This window comes from Mus musculus, chromosome 1, assembly GCF_000001635.26.
Source record: "Mus musculus strain C57BL/6J chromosome 1, GRCm38.p6 C57BL/6J".
Lineage (NCBI taxonomy): Eukaryota > Metazoa > Chordata > Mammalia > Rodentia > Muridae > Mus > Mus musculus.
In genome coordinates, this window is record NC_000067.6 from 159,672,266 (window position 1) to 159,698,723 (window position 26,458).

Genomic DNA, 26,458 nt, shown 5'->3' on the forward strand with positions numbered 1-26,458 from the left:
GATATTTTATAGTATTTTATGCATATTTTTAAAATATTTTTTGTTTATCAAAGAGTGTCTAGGGCCAAGGAGACAGCTTGGTCCATAAAAATGCTTGCTGTACATGCAGGAGGGCCAGAGATTGGATCCCTAGTGCCTGTATAAAAGTCAGGCTCTCTTATCTCTGGGGAGGCCAGAAGCATGGGGAATCCCAGGAGCTTGCAAGCCAGTTAATTTTACAGAATCAAAGGTTCAGAGAGAGACTCTGTATCAAAAAATAAGGTGGAGACTGAGAAAACTCGAGGTCAACTGCTGGTCTCCACAGGCATGCATGGGCACACACAACCGTCATGTACACTCAGCTATCTACACAGATCTACACACATTATCATGTATACTTTCATACACCACACACAAAAATCAATACAGAAATGGTGCCCAGAATGTCAGGTAAGCACCAGATGAATGGGTGAGAGAGAGCTTTGGTGAATGGTTGGAAAGCTTTTCCAACTCTATTTCCCAGAGTTTCTGTGTATAGTTTTATAACTGCTCATGTATCTTTCCCCACTCCTTTTCCTTCTCTGCCTAAACTCTTTCTTAAGTTGGGAGAAATCGAAGAAAAGTAAAACAATGTCCCACATTGGCTCGCTTTGCTCAGTGAACTGGAACTGGAAGTCAGGGATCTATGATTTGGGACAAAATTGGCGTGTGTGGAACAGCTTTTTGGTGGCAGAGTGCCACCAGTCATTGCTCCAACTCTAGTTGATAGCTGTAGACTTGGCCACTGATATCATTGAATTAGAAAGTAGCTCTTGGAACAGAACTACCCCACGCTAAGAGACACAGAACAGCCACTCCTAGGGGAAGCCATCAACCTTAGTTGAATTGTGTTCTTGGACTTTTACACATCTGTATCACTATAGGTAAATGGCAAGAACTGACCTGGCACTGTGCTGAGAGTTGTTCTTCAGGAAAGCCTTACTGGGGGCTGATGGGAAAGGCACCAGGCCCAGGAAAAAGAGGAGCTTGGATTTGAGCCCATTTCTGTTTACATAGGTTGTGTTACTTTATTAAATAATTTTATTACTCTGAAGACCCAGTCCATTCATTTGTAGAAATGAGTTGTCTATAAAATTGTGCATTTCAGAGTCTGTGTTAGGGAGCCTTTATATTATTAGCAGTTATCTCAGGGACCAATAGTAGGTGCGTGAAGAAGAAGGAAAGATCTGTTCTGTCCCATGCAGAACTGCTACCCTCTGACCAATTAGTATATTCTTTAGTGGACAGTATTTTATGTTAATGAAAATAGGCTTTTCCATTTTACAAAGGAGTGAACTTTGGCTAAGAGGATGTTGTAATTTACTCCAGGGCACTCATCTATCTAGCCAGGCGAGCAGATCTAGCTGGAGGTGTAGTGCAGTGGCAGAGTGATCTCTTAGCATACAGGAGACCTATATCACAGCCCCCTTTCTATCATTCTCTTCTGTATTTCTGAATTCAATGAATGTCGAGAATCAGAATCTACCTTCTGTGAGTCATTCTAAGCCTGTGATTGTGTGAGCTGAGGTTTTGTGGTAATCTTCTAAGCTGAATTGGGGACCTGGAACATTTTCTGTTTTCATTCAATGATTTGTTTATAGGTACATTTTCTTGAAGGAAAAATCATGTCGACGTAATGCAGGCTTTGTAGAGAAATAAGTCTTTGATATTTGGTTGTAAAATAAATGTCAGGATAAAATGTTTGAGAAAATAAAGAGCTGTATATTACTTCCCACAAAGCTGTAGAATACCAAGGGACGATGCTGCGTGTGTTTCATTACTTAGAGTAAATTTGCTGCGTAAGGATGGGGCTGCTGTATACCCGCCACCGCAATCCAGAGGACTGTGATCTCCTTGCCAGGTGTGATGGCAGAAGAGTTTCACATTGTGTCAGCCACAAGCTTTATCCCATTATTTAAAGACCATCCCAAGTAGGTGACCCTCAGCCCTTAACTGACGTGACTAGCATCCTGTGGCTCTGTGAGTCTCACTATGCTGCTAGATTACTTTAGTCAAAACAGTCACTTTTTCCACATTAGATTCACTAAGTGGGGTTATGCACAGGGCTGCCTGTATGCTGAAGGCAGCAGGCAGGAACAAATGATGAGGTAATATGTCAAGGCAAAAAAAAAAGGGGGGGGCAGAAAGATCAAAAGCAAAACAGAGTGAAAGGGCAAGACAGTGTACATAGAGCATTCAGTGTCTCTAAATGGGGATCCCCATGACTGTAAATAGACTCCCACACAATATTCAACTCTCTTCTAGGCTGTCATGAGTTGTCCTTCAGAGACCATTTTGAAAAGCCCTTCTGCCTTGGGTGACTGTCCCTTCCATATTCTCCCAATGCTATGCTTACCACATCCTAGGACACACAGGGCTGGGTGGACACTGCTTTATTACTGATTACTTTTTCTAGGAAGTTTATGCAGGATTGTAACAGCCAGGTAACTTACCGTCTTTGCAGAGCTGTACACTTAGGTCATGTAAATTCTGGACCTCTGAGGAACATCAAATGTCTGTCCCAGTGTGAAGTCAAACATCTCATTATTCTAAAACACAGAAAAGACCAGGAAACAGTTCTAAACCCACCTCAGTTAGTGACAGAAAAGAGGGATAGTAAGAAAGGGAGGGGGAACATGAGAGAGGGAGAGGGGGAGAGGGAGTGAAGGGGAGGAGAGGGGGAGAGGGGGAGGAGAGAGGGAGAAGGCAAGAGGGGGAGTGGGGGAGAGAGAGGGGGAGGGGAGGGGGAGAGGGAGAAACAGGATGCCAAAGCAGAAAGGAGAATACTGAGGTTTTTGGGGGAAGGGGTGTTGTTTGTTTGTTTTGTTTTGTGTAAGCCCCACTCCCACCATCATGGAATCAGAAAGATGTGCCTTTAAAATCCCCAGTCTGAGGAAATGGCTGAGAGCCCTTTCTCGAGCTATTTCATTAGTTTTCAAACTCCTCATTCATAAGATGGGAATGGTATAGTTTGTTAGGCTGTTATGAAAATGAACAAGATATTACTATCTCAATTTTCTTGACACACAGCAAACATATGTCCCCTACCCTGGAGGCTTGCTCCAGAACCTCTCCATGAGCCACTTTTACAGAAAATGACAGTTCCCAGGCTTAGTGCTTAAGTCTCAGAACTTAAGTTCAAATCCCATTCCATATTTATGACTGATGGGACTTGAGGACAATTATCTTACCCTCCTCCTGTCCCTAGGCTCCTGTCTTGTGATATTGGTTCGAACATTTTCTTTTTCTGCAAGGAGTAACTGTGCCCACTTCTCAGGTTTTGTGAAGAGGGAATAAAGATCTCAGAGCACACGTGCAGGTCCTATGAGGTCACTTTTGTTAATATCAATGTCACTGAGTGGGAAGCAGAGAAAGGGAGGTGATGAAATAACAACCCGCAGGCACATTGCAGCTCAGGCTGCTTCCATGTGGTTGGCTGTGCAGGAAGTACCAAGGCACCCTTCTCAGAGCTGTGAGGAGATTTAGCGATGTTCATTTGCAGTTAATATATATTCAGCTGTACTAATTAGTTATAAGCCCCAAAGGCTAAAAATAAATTAAGCCAGTCCATTTTTAAAAAATGGAGCTGTAGACTAGTAATAATGTTGACAACTTCTTTTCATTGTTGTTCTCATTATTGTGAGACTGAAAATATTGACAGTAGTCAAGGTTGTCTGTGAATAGAAGATCCTCAGACCTTGTACCTAGAGTTACAATGTGATATGAGCATAAAATAACACGTATTTCTTAGTGTAGACCTCAGTTTTTCAGAACCTTCTATGTGGCTGACATTTTTCAAACACCATGCAGTCAGAGTTAGCAGGAATTTTCTAAGCCTGCCGTAACAAAGAACCAAAATGTGTTTTGGTTTGAAACAACAGCAGTTTTATTGTCTCACAGGTCTAGAGACTGAGAATGCAAAGCAGGGGTGTGAACAGGGTTATGCTCTCTAACATTGCCGAGGGAGTATCCTTCCTGTGAACAGGGTCTAACCCTGCCCAGGGAGAAGCCTTCCTGGCCTTAGCAAGCATCTGTGTTTGCCACAATTTCTAGCACATTTGAGAATTTAAATATATCACTTCTGATATATATATGTATATGATATACATATATACATATATATATCAGAATATATATATCCTACAGAATATATATATATGTATATATATATATATATTCATAAATATATCACTGACTGGCTTCTCCCTGGCTTCCTGTGTTCTTCCCTCTGTGCCTGCACATTTGTGTCCCTTCTTCTATGGAAGACAGTCACATAGGATGAAGGTACCTATACACCTGCTTGTCTCACTTAATGGCATCCTTGGAACTCTATTTCTAAGTAAGGTCGTATTCTGAAGAGCTGGGGTTAGGGCTTCTCTGTGCCTTTATGGGAAGATACACTTTAATTCATAGCACCAATATCGATTCAAGATCTGTATTGTCATTTGCTTGTCAGGCAAGGAATCTAAACCTCTGTGCATTCAGGTTCCACGGCTGTCACTTGGAGAAATCCCTCCTTTTCTTGAGACATGTCGAGTGCTGTCAGTTCTTGTCCTGCATTGTTTGGACCCCACAGACAGAGCTCAGGCTGTCAGGCTTGGCAGCCAGCTCCTGAGCCGCAGACTTAGGAGTGTGGAGTTCTACTTGTATAGGCACTTTTCTTTTAGCTTTGTTTTATGTTTGTTTGCTTTTGAACTTTTTAAAAGTAGATATTTTCTTTATTTACATTTCAAATGTTATCTGCTTTCCTGGTTTCCCCTCCAACCCCCCCCCCCCCCCCACCGCTCACCAACCCACCCACTCCTGCTTCCTGGCCCTGGAATTCCCCTATACTGGGGCATAGAACCTTCACAGGATCAAGGGCCTCTCCTCCCATTGATGACCGACTAGGACATCCTCTGCTACATATGCAGCTAGAGCCATGAGTCCCAGCATGTGTTTTCTTTGCTTGGTGGTTTAGTCCCTGGGAGCTCTGGGGGTACTGGTTAGTTCATATTGTTGTTCCTCCTATGGGGCTGCAAACCCCTTCAGCTCCTTAGGTCCTTTCTCTAGCTCCTTGATTGGGGACCCTGTGCTCCATCCAATGGATGACTGTGAGTATCCACTTCTGTATTAGTCAGGCACTGGCAGAGCCTCTCAGGAGACAGCTATATCAGGCTCTTGTCAGCAAGCTCTTGTTGGCATCCACAAGAGTGTCTGGGTTTGATGGTTGTATATGGGACAGATCCCCAAGTGGGGCAGTCTCTGGATGGTCATTCCTTGGAATCTAATCAAGCCCCAAGGAACTTGGGGATTGGGAGGAAGAGGAGGTTTTGTCCCAGGCCCTCAGCCTATCCACACCTGTCCTGCTGACTTGTGTTGTTTCTTCTCCTATAACAGAAAACTTGAGGCTGGTCAGGGAGTAGAAACTGCTTTCACTTTGAAGTTTAAGATGGCCTAGAGTAAGACACCAGCAACTGGTGGCGGCCTTTTTTCTTTATCACAGGAGGGCAGAGAGCATCATTCAGCTAACCTCAGAGGTGTCTGACACCACATCAAAAGTAGGGTGAAAAGGAACTGCATATAAAGGGAAACCCATGACATAATATTCAGAATATTGTTCTAATTTTGCTTTTGAAGCAAGAAAGAGGGTCCTTTTGATACCTCCCAGAGTTTGTGAATTTAATTGGCTGATGAGCCCTTTGGATAAGTCCTGCCCTGTAGGGTTGTCTGGTATTACTATGGTCTAGGACATGAACAGATCTCTAATTCTGATCCAAGCATGAGAATAGATGTAGATGGATGGATAGGATACATCACATCATCTTATCCGATCATTTACATTTTTCAATCTACAAAATGACAACCCAAGTGAAGTAAGGAACTTTGCCCTAAAGGTGTCAAAGCTTCTGTCATGGAGACAACTGAAGGCCTTGTTCTGTGTAAGCATCGGAACACCCACCACGGGTTCTCTTTTTACCCCCTCCTGGAGGAGAGGATTCCTTACACTTCCCAATCGACAGATTGTTTTTCAACTATAAATATCTGTTTTGGAGGAGGAGCTGGACAAGTGCAAATGCTTGACCCCAGGAAACCCCAATCCATCTGCTCATGGCTGCCAAAGATAGAATTTCTGACGAGCTAGGACCTGCTTCTCTGCCAAGAGACTTCATCGAGATGCCAAGGGAGGATCAGCTTCCTGTTTGGATGGGTCTGAGCTTCTGGGGCTTACTCAAGAGGCTTCTTCTCATGCAGCCACAGCACACACTCGGACATCCCTTGCCCTGAAGGGAGACCCTGGCCATACAGAAATCGAGGACCAGGCTCCCTGACTGTATGCTAGGGGATGTCACTGTCGCACTGAAGACCTATGCTATGCTTGGTCCTGCCTCACACCATGCGGGAGTTTCTATGAGTTTTTAAAAGGCAGCTGTCATGCTTGCTCCTCTGAGCTTTCAGATTTGATGGCTGGCCTGGCAGGGTTCCCATTTGGAAACCTGGAAGGACTTACCATCACTCAGAACCGGGCACCTTTCAGATCACTGTTTGTTTTCAAAGAAGACTTCCCGAGGATGTGAAACCCTTTGTTCTTCTTATAAAACTACCCAGACTCTCCCCATCCTCACTATGGAAAGACAGCACTATGAATTTAAATAAATCCACATGCTATAAGATGATGGGGGATCGGGAAAATATGAGCTCTCCTTGTTTTGACCCCCAAATACAAAATCCACCCCCCTCTCCTCTCCCTCTCTGATTGAAAATAAGAGTAGGTAAAATGTTATGGACATTTTGAGCCTACAAAATGAAACCTGCAAAGAAGATTCTTTGAAAGTGGGTAAAGAGTCCCACAAGCTTCCTTAGTTTGAGAGTTGCAGAAGGAAGAGAGCAGACTCCATGTGCCTGCCACGATTATAATGTGGTAAGACTGCTATTCTTGTGTGGCTCATTAACTAGCTTTAAAGATAATTCCAGGAGAAGTTCAAAGGATATATTGAGCAGTGGGAGAATCAGCCAAGGCATTACTTTGAATGACAGCTTTCCCTGGGTTTCCTGTAAAAAGTTAATCACATTGCATATGCAAGTAGACACCCCCAGGTGTACTGTCTAGCTTCATTCATTAATGATATTCATTTATGGCTTTTCTGAGCCCTTACCCAGTGTATCCCACCATGTCACGTGCTATGGGGCAGACAGCAAACATGGTCCTGTTCGTCTGACCCTTCGATCTTCTCAGAGGGGTTAGGTTGGAAAAGCACAAAACATATGACTGACATGGCAAGACTGAATTTGTCAAAATAATTCACCACACCTCAGAAACGAATGTCAAACTGCATTTTGCATCAGCTACCAGAACCACCTCTCCATTTTTTCTCCCCCCATAGTATCTGCCTGTCCAAATCAGTTTCTCGGTGTGAGAGGGTTCTGGGTCCACTCTATGAGAGAATGTCTGGAGGGTGGAGTTCTCTTCTTTGACTTTGTATTCTCTCTTTTATGCCATTCGGGCTTTAGCATCTTGCAAAAGGTTCTCTGGTGTGTCTAGGTTGCTATGGGGACCAATAACATCCTTAAAAACAGTAGTGGAAGGAGTTACAGAGACAAAGTTTGGAGCTGTGATGAAAGGATGGACCATCTAGAGACTGCCATATCTGGGGATCCATCCCATAACCAGCTTCCAAACGCTGACACCATTGCATACACTAGCAAGATTTTGCTGAAAGGACCCAGATATAGCTGTCTCTTGTGAGGCTATGCCGGGGCCTAGCAAAGACAGAAGTGGATGCTCACAGTCAGCTATAGGATGGATCACAGGGCTCCCAATGGAGGAGCTAGAGAAAGTACCCAAGAAGCTAAAGGGATCTGCAAGCCTATAGGTGGAACAACAATATGAACTAACCAGTAACCCCCTGGAGCTTGTGTCTCTAGCTGCATATGAATCACTGGAAAAAGTGGCCCATTAGTCGTGCAAACTTTATATGCCCCAGTACAGGGGAACGACAGGGCCAAGAAGTAGGAGTGGGTGGGTGGGGGAGTGGGTGGGGGAGCGTGTGGGGGACTTTTGGGATAGCATTGGAAATGTAAATGAAATAAAACCCAATTTAAAAATAAAGGAAAAAAAAACAGTAGCTGACCCTGGAAGGAGAAGTAAGAGGGGGAAAGAAAATGAATGGAAGGATAAAAGGCAGAACCTACCAGAGATAAGAATCAGAGTTATTTCCCAAAGAGGAAAGACAGTAGAAAATAAGGGATTTGGGAGTGGTACACTTTTCTCCTCTCTAGATTCATGGCTCTAGAAATCCACCCTGGCCTCTCAGTCTCCAGCCTTGCATCCTCCTGGTCATTTTACAAACCATCATTCAGAATTCTAACTTTATCCTGCTTCTCAGAACTCTCTGTGGGTTACCACGGAGGCAAGCAAAGTCCAAGCTCCCAACTTTGACCACTCATTATCCATACAAATTCCCTGCACCGTCTGCCCATTGCTGGACTTTTGAAACTTGTAGTTACCTAAATGCATTGTGTTCTTGGCCAAGCCTTCTCTTTTGCCTAGACTGCATTCCCTATCCACCCAAGGAACTCACCCACTCACCAGCTCCCTGCAGACTTTACCCCCTTCCCTTGACTCTTCCTCATCCCCACTGCCTATAGCACTCCCTAGTCCTTATAAAATGCCTTGTATTGTATGTTAGCTACACAATTATTGAATCTTAATTGCAAGAAGGTAAGAAGGAGGGAGGTAGAGAGGGAGGGAAGGAGGGATACAGAGGGGGAGGGGAGGGGAGGGGAGGGGAGGGGAGGGGAGGGAGGTAAAACAGGAAACAAGATTACTCCCTTTATTTTTTGGCCCAGATTAAACAAATGTTTATAACGAGTTGTCATGAATGATAGTTATATTCCTCACTTGAGACAGTTATCTGGATGAAACACTGAGTGGTGGTGGAGAGGCACATTATTTAATTTTCGAGATTCTGATATAACTACATTTCTCCCCCCTGTCCTCTCTCCAAACACTCCCATATGAGAGGCACTTCTTGACACTTGGTAGCACTACTGTGGGCAAGGGACTGGGGTGATAGCTTCAGTTCTTGGCAGGAGAGGAGAGAATTTTCTGCCCAGAAAGAACACAACTCCACTAAGGCTGTTGACCACCCTAGCCCTGGCTCCAGCATCAAAGACTGCAGAAGCCGTTCACCCTCTCTGCCAGCCACGGGGGCTGGCATCTCCTGACTGGCTCTCATTCAGGTGCCTCTCTGTAACAAGTGCAGAAAAAAAGTGGCAAAGTTCAGACCAGGTTTCCATGTGTTCTCATTCTAGCTTGGCTTTGGGGTCTCCTCACTAAGCCATGTCCTGGTGCCCTTTAGCATCCAGAGCCAGAGGCAGTAGGAGGCATGGCTAATCCTGGAGCCTCCCTCTCACTCATTGGTGGTCCAGCTGTGATGCAGTCATCTCCTTCCTCCCTGCTGGTCAGAGCATCTATCTGGGTAATGTGCTTATCTTTCTGCTCCTGTCATTTTCACCTTCTTTCCATTGCACTATTTGCACTGTTTATATTTTCTGTCTATTCTGTTTTATGGGCCCTTTCCATCCACAGCATCTATCCTGTTGCTACTGTGATCTATTTATATTCCTTGCAGTGGCTGACTTCCCTTTCCTTTTAAATCTCCTTTATCAATCTTGTTTACCTTCTCTATCAGCCCTTTCATCTTGCAATTATCTAGTTATCCATACAGCTAAACTGCCCTCCCTCTCCATCTCTGTCCTTAGCTTGTACTTGGATCTACTTGGAGCCTTCCTGCTTTATGCTTACCTCCTATTTCCTGCATTTGACCAGTGACCCCTGTTCAACTCCCTTGGGCAAGACATGCTCAGCTAGACACCCGCTGCTATAGACAGGAGATCTGAGTCCATTTACTACGAATAGCAGGAGCTGCTATGCCTTGGGTATCCTGTTCACACAAGACCCGGAGCTGGGTCTTCATTTCCTGTGTGCTGCAACATTTCTAGGCAATTTCCTCCCATGTTACCGAGGAGGGGTAGAGGCTCAGGGAGGTGAAGTGACTGGCTGAGGGTCACACAGTTAATAAGTGCAATATTGACAGCCCACTCCTAGTTATCTGCATGAGCAATGGCATTGATAATCTTTGCCTGCAGAAAAAAATGTAAAACTCATCCCTAATAGGCTTGGGAATACAGCATCTGGGGCAGCAGGTTTTCCTCCTGGTGCAGCTCTGCTGCAGCTGATAATCAAGCATGGGGCAAGAAAAGCTGATGTGTGGAATGTCAGTGCCGCAGATTCTGAAACCGTGAGATCCTATCATGAATGTGTCATAGAGGCAGTGTGGCTCTCTGCAGGGGAAAGGCCTGAATCATGGCTACCAGCCTCTGTGCCAGCCCTGCTGTCCCAAGCTCCCATCCCCAGTTCCGTGGCAGTTGCCATTCCACACAGCCATGCTGACCAAGCTTTCATATGGCGATAAAAGACACCTAGTACATGCCAAAGGATGGCACCCCAAGATTCCATGGCCCAGAATAAACCATGGAGAGATCATTGATCAGCCCCCAGTGATGATTCGTATTAAATGCTAACTTGACAGAATTTAGACTTACCTGGGAGATGGGCCATTGGACATACAGGTGTGTATGTGGGTGGATTATCTTATTTGTGTTAAGTGATGTGGAAATATCCATTTCTATTATGGTCAGGAGTATTTACTGACAAGGGATGCAGGCCTTCAGAAAATAGAGAAAACAAGCAGCGTGCATTTGCTGCTCTGTGTTCCTGATTGCACATTTGATATGACCAGCTTCTTCAAGCTCCTGGAGCCTTGGCTACCACTGACCATGACGACTGTATCACTTACCTGTGAGCCTGACTAAGCCCTTTCTCCCCTGTGTTGCTTTTGTTGGGGTATTTCATCTCAACACTAGGGCAAGAAACTAAGGCAAGACTCCCTTTCAATGTGTTAGATAGCAAAGAGATTCCAGAAAGGAAATGGGATGAGATGGAAGCGAGTGGATCAGGCCAATTAGAAGTCAATCAACAATCAATCAATTAATTAATCGAGCAAGCAAGCTTGGTGAGCTAAACAGGGATCAGAAGGACAGAGAAAATCAATAAAGAAAGGAAAGCTAGCACTATATGGGGGAAGCTAGTGAGTTCTCTGAAGGCAGCCTTCTGAGTTTTCCCCTATCAGGAAGAGTTGGCCAGTGTGCATGCCCCTCCCCCATGGCCCACCTGCCGTATGGAATACATGTTTAACTCTGAGCATGGACTTTCTTCCCTAACAGATTATGGCAACAGAGCCCCCTAATCATAATACATATAGTATACAGGAATAAATTGAAACCCCCCAGGGGGCGGCTTGCTTTCTTCCCTAATCACTACAGTTTTATGCTAAGCCTTAAAGGGGTTTGTGTAGTACAGAGGCAGAAAGCCCAGTCACTTACATAGAACAAGGCAGTGAAGAGTTAGGAACACATCCCAGCACTGACTGGGAGCACGGACGGGGTGGGGGAGGGGTCTTATCCTGGTATGAGAGATGAAGAAGGCTTGCTGAAGATGGTGGCATTTATGCTGGGTCTGTTAAAATACCGAAGAGAAATGCAGACATTTTAAATCAATGGACTTTAACAAGGTACAAGGATGTTCATGAAATATTCCCTAGCTTGGGGTGATGCACTGGGAATGTTGATAGAGGAGGAAGAGGAGGAAGAGGAGGAGGAGAAAGAGGAGGAGGGAAGTTGTTTTGTGTGAGGAGCTGATTTTGGGAAGTATACATTCTGCCTCCGTTGTGTCTTTGTAGCCACTGTGTTTGGCACAGCCATGGTTGGTCCTCCAAGAACACGTTCAGTTGTGTGTGATGCAATGACAGAAGTAACCATAAGGATGCAGATGCGGCTTTCTGAGGCCCAGCCAACAGTCACCGTGAAGCTGAGTGGCAAGGACCAGAACCCTGAAACTGAGAGCATTTCTCCCTATACGTTCCCCTCTCCTCCCAGCTTTCCAAACCCTCACCATCTGACTTTGTACCTCTTTCAAATGAAACAGGTTGCATATTGCTGAGCTGACAGAGGCTCCCTACCCAGACTAATAGAGCCCGCCACACGGAAGTAATTTCTTGTTAAACTTCTATCCAGTGAAATCCAACCACTGCACACAGCAGGCCCGGCTGTGCTGGTACTGCCAGCCTGCCACCGAGGCGCAAGGGAATAAAGGAAAATGCTTAGCATTAAATTTCATGTAAATCAGACTTTATTTGCTCTGGTGACAGGTTATTACCTTCTGCAGGGAACGAGGGGAGAAACGGCTGCCACTGAAGACAGAGTTCCCCCAGTGAGCTTCCATAGCAGCCTCTTGCAGCAGGCATGCCTAACTCACCTGCTTTGCCCCACCCATCCACTCTGCTACCTTCTCTGTAAATGGCCAGGGTCTACAGGCTCTTCTTGGCATAGAAGCCCTGCCTACACAGCCTTCCTGATGCTTCAGAGATGGTCACTATTTATGTGGACTTCCCCACTAAGGACATTGGGCACTCTTCACCTTGCTTTGTGGCTCAGTCTATCTCCCACCAAGAACATTCTATATAGCAATAAACTCATTCAGACTCAGCTCACTCCAAAGCCTCCAGTCTTGCCTTGCCACCCAGCCTTTGATACTCCTCCCTTTGAGTTTTGTTCATCTTTTACCCCTGGTCCACCTCTCTTGACTGATACACTTCTACACGCAACCAACATGTTTATGGAGAAGCTGTGTACTTAAAATGATGGTTTGCCTCTTCCTGATGTATATTACTGATCTCCTCAGCCAGGCTATGGCAGATTCCAGGATGAGATCAGTACCCAATGTGTTCATATCCACCCAGAGTAGATGTTCTACCTTCTAGGGGACAAAACCTTCTACAGCACAGATTCGGAAAAAGGCTGTCAGGAGAAAGCTAAGATATAATTTAATAACAAATGTCATCAAACTTTCATGGCTTAAAATAATAAATTATTTTTTTTCTTTTCACAATGCATATCCATGGCACAAACCAGTCGCCTCTGCTTATTTTTATCAGTTATAGACCCAACTTGAATCACTTGGGAAGGTCTCACATTGGTTGTGTCCTGAAAATGGCAAAGATCACCTCCACTCAAAGCCACATGGGTCCAACAAGCAGCAACTGGTCAGAAAGTATAGTTCTACCATGTTTTCCCAGAGACAGAAAAGTCAAAATACTTAGTATCACCAATAGCCTCTCCAAAGTGCTTTATTACTAAATTAATTAATTATTAATACACGGTAAATTGCTACAACCATGTTTTCTGCTATTGTATCACTACTTGACACATGATAGATAGATACCCAATTTATACCCATGCAGGTGCTCATTCTCCCTCTGAGCCTTCATCCTCACATGGAGTCCACCTCATGTGTTTGGTTAGCTCTTATCTGTTTCCCTATTATACAGAGTATCATCTGTGCAGGAAGCCAGCTTGCCTTTACTGCTCTGCATAGACACAGGGTTAATAGGATTTATGTATATCCTTTCAACACCATAGGAGAAGCAAAGAGGCTTCCATCATCTATGAAACCTATTTACTCATAGTACACAGACACTCTTTGAAAAGTATGTGTATAGAAGGTGTGTGTGTGTGTGTGTGTGTGTGTGTGTGTGTGATTGTGTGTGTGCAGAAAAAAATGGAAGGTAGGAAAACAGAACACAGTTCTGGAGTAGTGTGTGCCTATCTCCCACTGCTAGTTAACCAGATATACTATCTGGTCATGGGAACTAGGGTGGGGGAAGAGTCTGGGAAACATGGTTCTCTTCTGTCCCCCTGTGATCCATCTCTACTCAACTCTTTCTGCTTGGTTCTCTTTTACCTCTCTTTTCTTATTTCTCTACTTTTATTATCCCAACCTTTTCCTACAAACCATAGTGGCAGATAAGAAATGCAGACAGGAAAAGCTGGGGAGAAAGGGGAAGGTTTGGAGAATATGAGGACAGGCCTAGGGCCTGGTTGCTAATGGGCATTAACAGCCAGGAGTCTGCTTTGAGGTTTTGTTTTGTTTGTTTCTGATTTCCCTTGATCACACTTCAATATATTGCACTTAATTTTGCATCTCTGAAAACAGAAGTTTGCTCTTGGGATTCGTGTCTAGGGAAGGTCCCTTTGGCTAGATGCCCCACAGCTACGGAAGACGGAAAAAGACTGCGGTCTGCCAGGTTATGTCCACGGCTTAGTTGGGCTTTCCTAGCAATTCTAACTGAGGACTGCACTTCAGAGAAGGCGAAGTCTGCCCAGTAGCATTGTTGCCTCCAAAGCTGGATGTCTGCCAAGTTCACCATCTGTGCCCTCAGGCCAGAGATATGCACTGCCAGCCCCTGCATCCAACCCCGCCCTTACTCCACAGCTCTGGGAATTTGCCAGGTCCTCCGACTGAATCATGCAATCGGATAAGCTTTGCCAGGTTTATGGCTGGTAATTTATGGCTTTCTTTAGCAACATCTATCACACTGTACAGCCGTTAATCCCCGAGTCTTTGCCCACTTTGCAGAAAATAGCTTGCAATTCCTTACAGTGTAGCATTTGCTAACTTACCTGTCATGCTGTCAGGGTGGGTGGGTGTGACAAGCCATTCTCCATTTCCTTCTTTCCATCTTACTTTGCTTGGAGAGGCTTTCTCCCTCCAGAAAACAGCAGCAAGGATCTCTATTAATTACCTCTAGTGTGCTCTCCCACGTGGCTGCCTCAGTGGCCTCTCCATGCCTAGCCACCAAGATGATAGGATGCTGAAGATAAGGTGGGCTCTGACTTTGGCGAGGGTAGAGTGTTTTCCTGGCACAAAGGAGAGGGCAGATTCCAGAGGACACATACTTCCTACCCCTTGTGTAAAGTCATAGAGGAAGTGGGTGGAAAACCACCAGGAGTTGGAAATGTTTACTGTCTGCAATTATAGAGAGTGTGAAACTACAGCTCTAAACTAAGCTCTGCCTAAGCCTGTTACCCAAAGGGTCAATTAATACCACTGAATGTTATGAACAAGACCATCCAAAATGATATACAAATGCATTTGGCTCCAGGAGGAACTTTGGAGTATTTTTTACAGTCAACAGTTAAACTTAAGCTATTAAAATTAAGATTTCTTATCTTAAGGTATGTTTCCCTGGGCAAAAGGAAAGGTCACTTGGGAAACTATAAATCATAGAGAGTGAGGTTAGGTAAGGCAAAATTATTTGGATTGAGATCATATAGAAGTAGAGTGGGATACATAAATATAACTATAAATGTATGTATTCTAGAGTACATAAGAATTTACATAATAACATAATATAACTTAATATAAAGGTAGATGTGAAACAAACATGCTGGAAGAGAATACGCCAAAGCAATAAAATAATTAACTGCAAATACTGAGATACACATATACATATTTCATGTATTATATAGTCTATAAGCACATATAATATATGTATTTTCTAATTTATTACTTTCTGTGCTTTTTAAGTTTTCTATAATATTCAATTTTTTACACTTGAAAATAAATGCAAAGTCATCTATAAATGATGATATTTATTATGATTGACAGATTGGAGTTACATCAAAGGCAGATATTCTCTGGTATACCTTCCTAACGATACCAGGAAACTATCAAAAGGTATGTTATGTGGCCATTTTAGCTAGCCCAATTCCTGGTGGAGACCTTGTTCTCATATGAAAGCTTATGGCCTCAGCCTTCACTGTCCATATTTCTATCAGCATCCTTAGCCTCTGAATCCTTTCTAGAATAGCTTAGGCAGCTCTGCTCATGGCACTCCATAGGTACTCTAGCAACAAAAAGTCAAAGACCTATGAGCCATGTGATCATGTTTATCATAATAAACCTCCCCTCCCTGGCTTGGTATCAATTTTCTGTATTGGTTACTTTTACCAGACAGAAAACCAGATCAGAGTAAATGAAAGGAAGACAGATTTGTCTTAGCTCGTGTGTTAAGGGGACACATGACATCGTGGTAGGGAAAGCACATTAGTTGTTAATACCACGATGTGGGACTCTGCAGCTAGAATTTTAACCTCCTCATATCTTGGCAAAACAGAAAGCACAGAGATGCTTGGAAGCGGAGCTGAGCTGTAGACCTCAAGGACTGTCTCCTAGTGAGAAACTTCTTCTAACTAGTCTCCCCCTTCCAGAGATTTCACAATCTCACCTAACAGTATCGCCAGCTGGCGACCAAGTGTTCAAAGTGTTCAGATACGTAGCCTAGGGGGGACAGATACTTTTAGAATCAGAATCAGTATTCCAATTCTCTAGAGTGTGGTAGGCAATGGTGCAAAGTAATGGAATCCATCCCTACAGTACTCTACACATCTCTCCTCTTCCCCTGACGAAGCTACTCCTTCCCCTACAAACCCCAGCCCTGCCTTTACACTTACCTCTCTTGCCCTCAGTCACAATTGTAATCAGGATTTTAAGGCACGACAAGAATAGGAAAGTAGTGCAAATGTCCACAACTCTCAGTCTGGAATTGGGGTAAGTTTGTAAAGTTCATCCCGGCCCTCCGGAGAGGCTCACAAAGATCACAAGGCAGGAGTTTGCTCTTTCACACACAAATGGATTAAAAAATGAAAAAAAAAAGAGCAGAGTTTATGGGGGTAGGAAAGTAAGTGTGAAAATCTGGATAAAATCCACAGATTTCCCTTTGTATCTGTAACTATGTAAGACAGGGGGGTTCGTATGATGCATAAGGCCAGAGTCATAACGCATGCCACAGGCTCAACACAGCGACTCCAAGCTGTGCACATTGCCTCTGCTAAGTGTGGTGGGCATAGAAGTGACTAACAGAAGTTGTAGCCTTCTGTCCTGGACTTTGTTGGTAAGCCCAAAGCAGGAAAGTCATCTACTCTTTATTTGAGCCTCTGATTCATCTATGGCTGAACTGCCTACTCAGTAAGAATCAAATAGTCAGGGTTTGTAGATGTGTTTTGCAAACTGTAAAAATCATTGTAAGGGTAAAATATCCTTGGAGTAAATGTTTGATAAGTACTTGTTGGATGAATGAATAAACGGAATTCTGTTGTGGTATACCATTGATTGCAATGACATCCAGATATCACGCGCAAGCGTTTTATCTTTTGCTGACAATTCTATGAGTTCTGGTCAAAATAGAATTGCACAAGCCACGAATTTCCCCACCAAGTGACATATAACTTTCTATTAGTTTTCTGGGTTACCATCTGTCTCTATCTTGTTTCTCTAATCACAGTGCAGGTTTCTTGGAAGCAAAGATTAGGTCAGACAGCTTGTCTGCTGTCAGCTAGGCACAGCAGCAGGCCATAGTGAATCTCTAAGAATTGATTCTTTAGCTCCTTCATGGACAGAGTCTGTGCTTGGGACATCCATCTGCTGGGTGGGCTGGAACATGGGCAAGCAAGAGGCTTAGTTGGGAGGAACTCTCGCCAACATGTCTATAGAAACCTTCATCTCACGTATTCAACACACTTTGCTTCTAATTAAGTAAGAGAGCAGAAGAAATGTCCACACAGGGCTGGCCGTGTGAATGTTGTTTGCTTTCATCTGAAGAGAGTTTAGGTGGTGGTGAGCTTGATCAGCCCTCTCCTATCCCAGAGTTTATTACTATGTTTCTTTTCCTTTCTGGCCAGAAAAGGAGTTTTTTTTTTTCCTTAGCAGTCTATGGCCAGGAAGTAGAAAAAAACCTAAGGGAAAAATCCTATACAACAATAAGGAGAAAGAAAGAAAATACAAAACAAAAGACATAAGCTAGTGGAATGGTCTGAGCAAAGTTGAGGAAGGCATTACAGGGAACGTTTGCTGAAACCTCAGAATGAAAACAAAGGCACACCCCTTCTTCTCAGTGAATCCTGCAGAATAAAATGAAGTTATTCTCCTTCCATGGCATCTAAAAAAAACCCAAAATCAAAACAAAACCCTTTGCTTCCTTCCCTTCCCGACTCTCAAGTCACTAAGAAGAGTGTTTCTGTGAACTCCGGTGCCCAGTGCTACTCTCTGCTTTGTGAAGCACAGCAGGATTTGTCAAAGGACCCATAGTGACTTACCAGGCTTCCAACAATTGATCCAGGCCTGGATGGAAGGCAGATGGCTGGGTACATAGAAAACCAGCTCCTGATGCTTAGATAGCGCAGGGAAAGCTGAGGGGTGATGGGAAGCAAGAGCACTTTCAATGTCACAAACAGGCAGAGATAAAGGATACCACGGAGACTGATGGATGGAGAGAGAGACAGGGACCATTTCAAACCTGAATGTAAATGCTTGAAGTGGGAAGGAATGTCTCCGTGGGGAGGGATGAAGCTATTAAGAGAAGATATTGATTGCTGAGCATGCTCACCAAGCCTGTTCCGTGGACCCAAAGCTCTTTAAACAATTACATGAAACAGGTAGGATCTAGCTGCTAGCAAGAAAAGGAAAGCCCAGAGGTCAGGCTAGTTTGTTTAAAGAGAAAACTGCTGTGATTCATCATCATCATATTTCAGACAGCGAAATAAATATTTACTAAACGGGGGCAATAGTACATGAAGAGGAGCCTGCCAAGCAGTCCCTGTGGGGATGTCTGTCCACAGCTGCACTCCAGGGGACACTTTGCTCTGAGATCCCAGGATCCTGGCCATGAGAAGGTATGTGAACTGTAGGTGCTGCTTCGCCTTCAGTAAAGTCATGCAAGAAACCTGAGAAGGATTTTTGTTATTCCAGATGAATTTGCAAATTGCCCTTTCTAACTCAGTGAAGAATTGAGTTAGAATTTTGATGGGGATTGCATTGAATCTGTAGATTGCTTCCGGCAGAATAGCCATTTTGACTATATTAATGCTGCCAATCCATGAGCATGGGAGATCTTTCCATCTTCTGAGATCTTCTTCAATTTCTTTCTTCAGAGACTTGAAGTTCTTGTCATACAGATCTTTCACTTCCTTAGAGTCACACCAAGGTATTTTATATTATTTGTGACTATTGTGAAGGGTGTTGTTTCCCTAATTTCTTTCTCATCCTGTTTATCCTTTGTGTAGAGAAAGGCCACTGATTTGTTTGAGTTAATTTTATATCCAGATACTGTGCTGAAGGTGTTTATCAGGTTTAGGAATTCTCTGGTGGAATTTTTAGGGTCAGTTATATATACTATCATATCGTCTGAAAACAGTGATATTTTGACTTTATATGCCCCAGTACAGAGGAATGCCAGGGCCAAGAAGTGGGAGTGAGTGGCTAGGGGAGAAGGGCAGGGGTGGGTGGGGGAGGATATAGAGGACTTTTTGGGATAACATTTGAAATGTAAATAAAGAAAATACCTAATTAAAAAAAAAGGTGTGTGGAGGGAAACCTGAGAAGGTTTTATGGTTGGTTGGTTGGTTGGTTTTTGGTTTTGGCAAGCAAGTTTATGTTACTGTAAGTATGTGTGGTAAGTTATATAAACCTCTGTTTGTGAGTCATATGGGTGACAGGAATAATTGAAATAAGAAATGGCCAAATTACATCTTAATCATTATTTTCTTGGGCTACTCATTCCCATGACTTTCTGTTTGTACACTATAGGAATTGTGAGACTAGAACAAAGCCGGAGAGACTATGCATGTCTCTTCACTTACAAGAAGCATCCGAGATTTCGAGAGTGATCAGCTGTGAAGGGCCTTAGGAATCCCCAGTCTTGTTATAATTACATAGTTGAGGTTGATGAATCCCAGGAGAGGCAGAGGCTTCTCTGCACCACACAGTGGCTCAGATGTGGGAGCCTTGACTCCCTCTCTCTCCTCCTCTTTCATTGGACCATCTTTCACTCCCTAGACATAAAAGCTCTTTAATTATTTTAGTTATTATTTTATGTATATAGGTGTTTTGACTGCCTATATGTCTATACACCCCACATGTGCCTGGTGCCAAAGAAGGCCAGAAGAGGGCACTGTATGTCCTGGCACTGGAGTTACAAATGGTTGTGAGCTGCCATGTGGATTCTCTGGAAGAGCAGCTAGTGCTCTTAACCACTGAGTCTTATTTCCAGCCTCCAAGAATACCTAATTTATCCAAGTCTCATCTCTAGTTGTCCTTGAGAGGCCAAATTAATTCAATGGATGTTTCAGCCAATGTTGGCTTCTTACTGTGCCTCTGAGGTTTTCTCGAATTGGCTACATGGCCCAGTTTCTCAGCAAAGTGGCCCTAGACTCTCCTGTAAGTCAGTGATGGGGAATCCTTGAAAGGGCTTAGTTCTCTGTGAGAGAAGAACCTCTAAAGACTGTTTATATCCAGAGAAGACCTCTTTGTCAACATTCTAGCACACCCATCTGCAACGTCATCACTACTGGTTACACACTAGTAGATGGCTCGGTGGACATGTGTGATGTTGGATACCCTCTTGAAGGGAGAAAAAAAAAAGTGCTTTGGCTCAAAGTTTGAGGGAATCCAGCCCATCATGGTAGGGAAGGCATGATGCCATGTGGTTCCATGGCGACAGGAATGTGAAACTGCTTTCTCCTACCTCTGCAGATCTGGAGTAAGAGAAAGAGAAATGTCAGAATTTGATTGGCTTCTTTTAAAAGTCCTTTCCCCTCTTTTATTCAGTCTGGAAATATAGGCAAGGAGCTGCCCACACTCAGGCAAGTCTGTCCCACTCAGTTAATCCTCTCTGGAAAGATACAGGCTTCCCTCAGGTGTGTTTCATTACTATCTAGCCTAGGCATTTATTAATCTAGTCAAACTGACAAGCAAAAATTAACCAGCACAATTTGTAGTCCACACATTCAAGTCTCTCTCCCCCTCTCTTCTCTCTCTTTTAAAGGGAATTTACATTTAAATATTGTTCCAAACATAATTAAACATAATTACATACACAGATGATTCCGGGAGCTCTGAGATCTTAAATTGTTCATGCTATTGCTTGACCATGAAGAGTAATAAGAGGCTAATGTCTGCAGGCATCTTAAAGATCTTGAGAGATCGTAAAACAATGTGAGCTTAGCTATGGGGAACAGGACAGAAAATAAAAACTTAAGCAATGGTTTTTGTAGAAAAGAATATAAGACCGTTGGGACTGATGGCAAACAGACGCTGCATTTCAGCAGGGCAGTAGCTGAAAACAGGATTCGATGCTTTCTCTTTGTAGCCCCAAAAGAATAGTTTGAAAAATAACAGTTTGGGGACCAAGGTTATCAGAGCTGATTTCTCCTTGAGAACAAAAACATGTAGATATATGATATTCAGGAGAATAAAGAGATGCCAGAGGAAAGGCATGAGCCACAGCTATGCTGTTGGCTGAGGGTGGGCTCTGGAAGCATTAGCACACCCCATCCACCTGCTGCCTAATCCAGGCCACTCCTGGGGACCCTTATCTTCACCTCAGGATTCTGAAGAGACCTTGCGAGTAAAAAGTAAGAAGAGGCGAATCCTTATAATAGTTCATTTTCTGTTGTTATAATAAAATATCTGAGGGATTACTACTTATCAAAGGTGTGTATACTATTTTGGAAGCTGGCTGGAGTCAAAGATTGGGCCGACCTTATCCGTTTTGGCTCTTTGAAGGGCTCTGTTAACTATGTCACAGCATGACAGAGAGACAGAAAAGAAAGAGCCACATGTAGGAGAGATCACATGATGGCACAGAAGATGATAGGAATTCAGGAGCAGACTGACTCAACACCTGCACAAAGCTATCCTAAGGCCCACCATCCAACTACACTTCCTGGCTCCTACCACCCAGAAGGACCTAGCACTGCTCTACTGGGGCCCAAACTTCACCACACTGACTTATAAGGAACATACTCAGACCACACTTAAACCATGACAACCTCTTTCTGCCTGAATCCTTAGTGACTTGAAATTCCAGGAAATATAGGGAAGGGATCGGATGACCAGGAGGCTTGTGCCTCCTAGGGTAGAAGTAGGTTGAGTCATTGGATATCTATGCAGTGGCTGTCATTGTTATGCTGGTCATATGTTAGATGTATTCTCCTGTTCACCCAGGGTTCTAGGAAACACACACACACATACTCACACACACACACACACACACACACACACACACACACACACACACACACACACACAAGACTCCAGGCCTTCACCACCACTCCACTCCATCGTTGTTAACAAGTAGCAGAAAAAAAAATCAACTCATTTGAATTTTATCTCCTTTTTATCTCGCTTGCTCACCCCATATTGGGGTTTCTAATAAAACCACAGCATAGGGGAAAGGCTGACAGCCAGGGGGGAAAGAACGAAAACGCAAGTGCACAGCTAATGAATTAATTGGATTTTGATGTACTAAGAGTCCATAATGAACCCTTGATTATCCAGGGATATGTTCCTAACCTAATGTAGTCCCCTTTATTCTCTTCCTGCTCTGCTTGAGGCTGAGTAATTTGGAACTTGTATAAAACAACAAGGATTTTTGTGGAAACAAAACAAAATAACTGATCATGGTCTAATTGTCTTCTCTTCTTTAAAAGCCTTTTCAAGATTCTATGTGTTGTCTGTCTCCTATAAAAAGACAAGCTTTTGAGGGCCAGGTGTGAGTCTAATTTACATTCACATCCTTCCTGCCTTCCATCCCCAACCCACAATATCTCATGAATAATATATTATGAGCAGGTCAACAAACAGTTCACTTTGTAGTAGCTTCATGCTATCTCATTGATTCATATACCAAAATGTATATAACCACACTCTTAGGATTAAGCACTTGAGTAACTTTCATTTTCAGCACTTCACTGGGCATCTGATACATTTTCTGAGAGTCCTAAACAGAAAGGCTGGGTCAAAGTCGATCTGTGTTTTGAGGGGTTTGAAAAATTTCCTTACACTTCACTCCAAAAATATTATGGCAGCAATATGTGAGTGTTCTTTATTCCTGATACTCACTCTCCCCTCACACCCTCGCACTATGGTTCCTGGGAGAGAACTTCCCAGAGTTGGATGCCGGTGAGAAACAGACTCTGGGGTAGTGTATTGTGCTCACAGTGGTGTCCTTATTACTCAGCTCTGTTTTCCAAAAACTCTTTAATACTCTAATCTCTTAAAGGTCAGTCTGCTGTCTTCATTCTTAACTGGTTTGCCTGAAATCATTTGTGGACTTACTCAACCCACTCAACAATATCACCCCCAGGGGTGATGGGGTGGAGAACTTAGGAGGGGACTGGAAAGTTGAGAGCTTCAGAAAGGACCAATGTCATCTAGACTGTTCTTTTATACATGGGACCCTTAGAAACAAAATTGCAGCTTGGTGGGGCGGTCCTGTTTATTCTTACTTAAAAAAAAAGGGAAAAAAGAAAAATCTGATGATTTTCTCAAGATCTAGAACTCCTCATGGCAGAATCCTCAAAAATAATTGTTCTCAAACTAGGAAAGGACCCACAGCCTATGGCCTTGGATGACATGTCATAATTCTGGTTTTATGTAAGTCCACTGAATTCTCCTGCCTTCTAGCCAGTCTCTACTAGATTGAGATCAATAGAAGCCAAATATGGAGACAATGTTAGTGTCAGAGGAAAGAGAGAGCAGGCATGCAGATGGAGAGCTGAGGGGAAAAAACAGACACATGGGCGGCAACTAGCCAGGGAATGGATGAGAACCCGGTAGAGGGAAGAGAGATAAAGAATGGCTTATCAAAGTCATCTGGCCTTACATGATCTCAGTTAGGAGAGTAAAAAGTCACCAGGGATCATAATGTAGTGGCTGAGAGTATTCCAATAAAACCCAATCTTTATCCAGCCTTCTGTGCCCCAAAGCCACCTCACATGAACATTTGACCACAGCTGGTTCCCAAGCCTCTCTTGTAGATTACATTCCTAAGCGTTCCTATGTGGAAACAGGAGAACTACTGTCAAGAATACCTAACGTGAGCGCCAGATAGGTAACCAAGACAAGAGTCTCTCTACGTATTCTGGGCCCCAGGATACCATTTGATTTACTAACTATGCAATTTACTGATTAAGTGGATTAATCATGAGAGATTTCTACAGCTCTTGATGAGAAGTTTCTCCCCTATTATGAACCACCACAAGCACCAAGAAAGTATCCCAGCTGAATGCTAACACAGGAACTTCTGATGTCCCTATGGGTCTCAACTCCTCTACTCGCTTCCTAGTTATCCTCTCTCATAGGTAAGAAAGTTGTGGACAGGAATGCAGGAAAGATGCAGAAATCTTGGGAGGATTTTGGTCCTTTTCATATTTCATAAGGTACCAGGTGCTGTGAAAGAAAGAGTTGGGCTACTGCTGTGCTGCCTTGTTGATGTTTATAGGTCTAATTGAGAATGCTTTCAATGGTGACAGCAGTACTTTTGCTAATCGCAGTTGAATTTGACAACTGATTCACTGATCAGAAATGCTTATTATGAGTCTTGTCTAAAGAGAGAGGATGCAGCATATACCCACTACTGAAGTGACAGCAGAAAGCAAAGAAAGCCACTTCTTCCCTGGCGTTTTGTGAACTTTGGAAATGAATGACACATACTGCAGATAGAGCACCTTACTAAAACACAAGGATGCAGGAGAGAACCTTTACTATCCAAACTGTCAGGGAGAGCTTCTGGCACCTGTTTGATTAGAAAACAACAGACAGTAGAGAGCTCTCATAGACATACCAGTGCTCACAGTTCTTCCTTATGAATTCAAATAGCAGTGCCTTCTCCCGGCTGCAGCCTCCACGTTATTCCCTGCCAGAGCACAGCAATGAGCTCAGTGTGGGCCAAAAGAGCTTAGTATGCCTGTCAACGTGGTAGAGAGCTTTGCAAGGCTGTCCTCTTTTAATCGATGAATAGTCTCTCTTCACTGAGGGCTAGGGGCTTTGAGAGGAATCCTGAAGCCCCATAACTGGTATGTATTTTAGTTCCCCTTGGTAGGATATTGAGGAGCAATAAATAGAAAAACTGGCTTTACAGTGTGTTCACCAGCTTGCTAAGCATTGAAAGACCTTGTCCAGAAAACAATGCAAGTCCATTTGGGGGGGCCTCAGGAAATAATTTGACCACTGAAACACTTGTTTAACCACATTGTAAAGTCATTCCCTTGCCCTTTATTGGTTTTAACCACATTTCTCTCTTTCCGTCCCTTCCTCCAGCCCCCTCTCTCCCTTCCCCCTCTTTCTGTGTGTGTGTGTGTGTGTGTGTGTGTGTGTGTGTGTGTGTGTGTGTGTGTGTGTGTGTGGTCAGTCACAGAGAAGGCAATTCCCTACCCTTTCATTAGTTCTCTGAAAGTAGAAGTTACACCTTAAAGTCAGGAAAGGGAAATCCCTGTGGGATGTCACTGAGGCCAGTGCTCATGTTGTGGCTGCTGCAGACTCCCAGGAGATCCTTTGGCTCCCTACCATCTTGCCTTGCTTGGCTGGTTCTGTGTGGGACAATGGGGATCGATCATGCCTTCTGGTTGGGCATGTCCATTTGGTCAAGCAGCTGATTAAATCAATCTCTTCATGGAACGAGGCCAGTCATTTGACCGAATTAACCAACCTGAGTTTCTGCTGTGGTTTACTTCTGTCTTTTTCCTAGCTTTCAAGGCCAATGCCACCGGTTATCATCAGATGTTTTACTTTTGGTGTTAGGGGCCTGGCAGAGGATAAAAGCAAAATTGACTCCTCATGACAACAGCTGAAAGCTGGCAGCTCTTTATAGCCGTCCAAATCCCCTGTCCCCATCTGACAGGCCTCCTAGCAGCCTACTTATGCTGAATTCCAATGGCTTTCCTTGGGCCATGCATGCCACTGTAGCATCCTGCTGTCTGCAGGGTCCATGCAGGATTTGTATTTCTGCAGGAATTCCTTGAGTGTGTTGTGTGTTCTCCTCTGCTTAGTCATTCAGCCATAACCTTTCCGTTCGAGTCCTGGCCTGCTGATGGTTCAGCTCCCTAGTTCAATATTTTACATTTATCTCTATTGAATTCCAGTTGCCTTCTGTTAGAAGAGGCACTTAAATTACCCAAGCCTTGCTCCACAGGCTCAGACTCCAAGTCCAAGACAAATCTGTTGAGCACTTAGGATCACTGACTGCATGAGGAGCTTGGGAATGTAAATGTATCTGAATTGGGCTTTTCTTAATGATAGTAGAGACCACAGACAGAAAACATGGGAGACACTGGGCTTATAAAATCTTAATCGCACTTTCTCAGTATGAGATGAAAATGACCAGAAAAATTTATTTAGAGACTGAGAAAATAAATACACCTATGTAGTCTGTAAGGGATGAGCAGCTAGCACATTGTGAAGCTCTATGGCCTATGACTACTATTAGATACATCAAAATATAATATGGCCCTTTGTTCTCCTTTGTCAAGGAAATTTGTAGATAGTAGGTTATTAGCCTTCTTGTTACTCATCTGCTAACGATGACAGGAAATCATGATTTTTTTTCTCGTTTTTCTGGGAGGAATCCCCAGCTCGGCTATTCTATTCTAATAGTTTTGCCAATGGATCATACTCACTGAAAAACAGAAAACATATCAAGGGACTAACACCTTAGAAATCTCC

General features: G+C 43.6%; 1 protein-coding gene across 10 annotated transcripts in view; it reads left to right on the forward strand.

Moving 5' to 3' along the window:
- Tnr (tenascin R) overlaps positions 1 to 26,458 on the forward strand; it is a 408,001-nt gene that overhangs the window by 148,537 nt on the left and 233,006 nt on the right. For 2 of the 10 annotated variants that reach the window (XM_030252975.1, XM_006496743.3), the window contains exon 1: positions 15,548 to 18,630. The exons of the other annotated variants lie outside the window; for them this stretch is intronic. The gene's annotated coding sequence lies outside the window, so the exon portion shown is untranslated. Of the gene's footprint in view, positions 1 to 15,547; positions 18,631 to 26,458 lie in introns of those variants that run through there. 10 annotated transcript variants of the gene reach the window in all.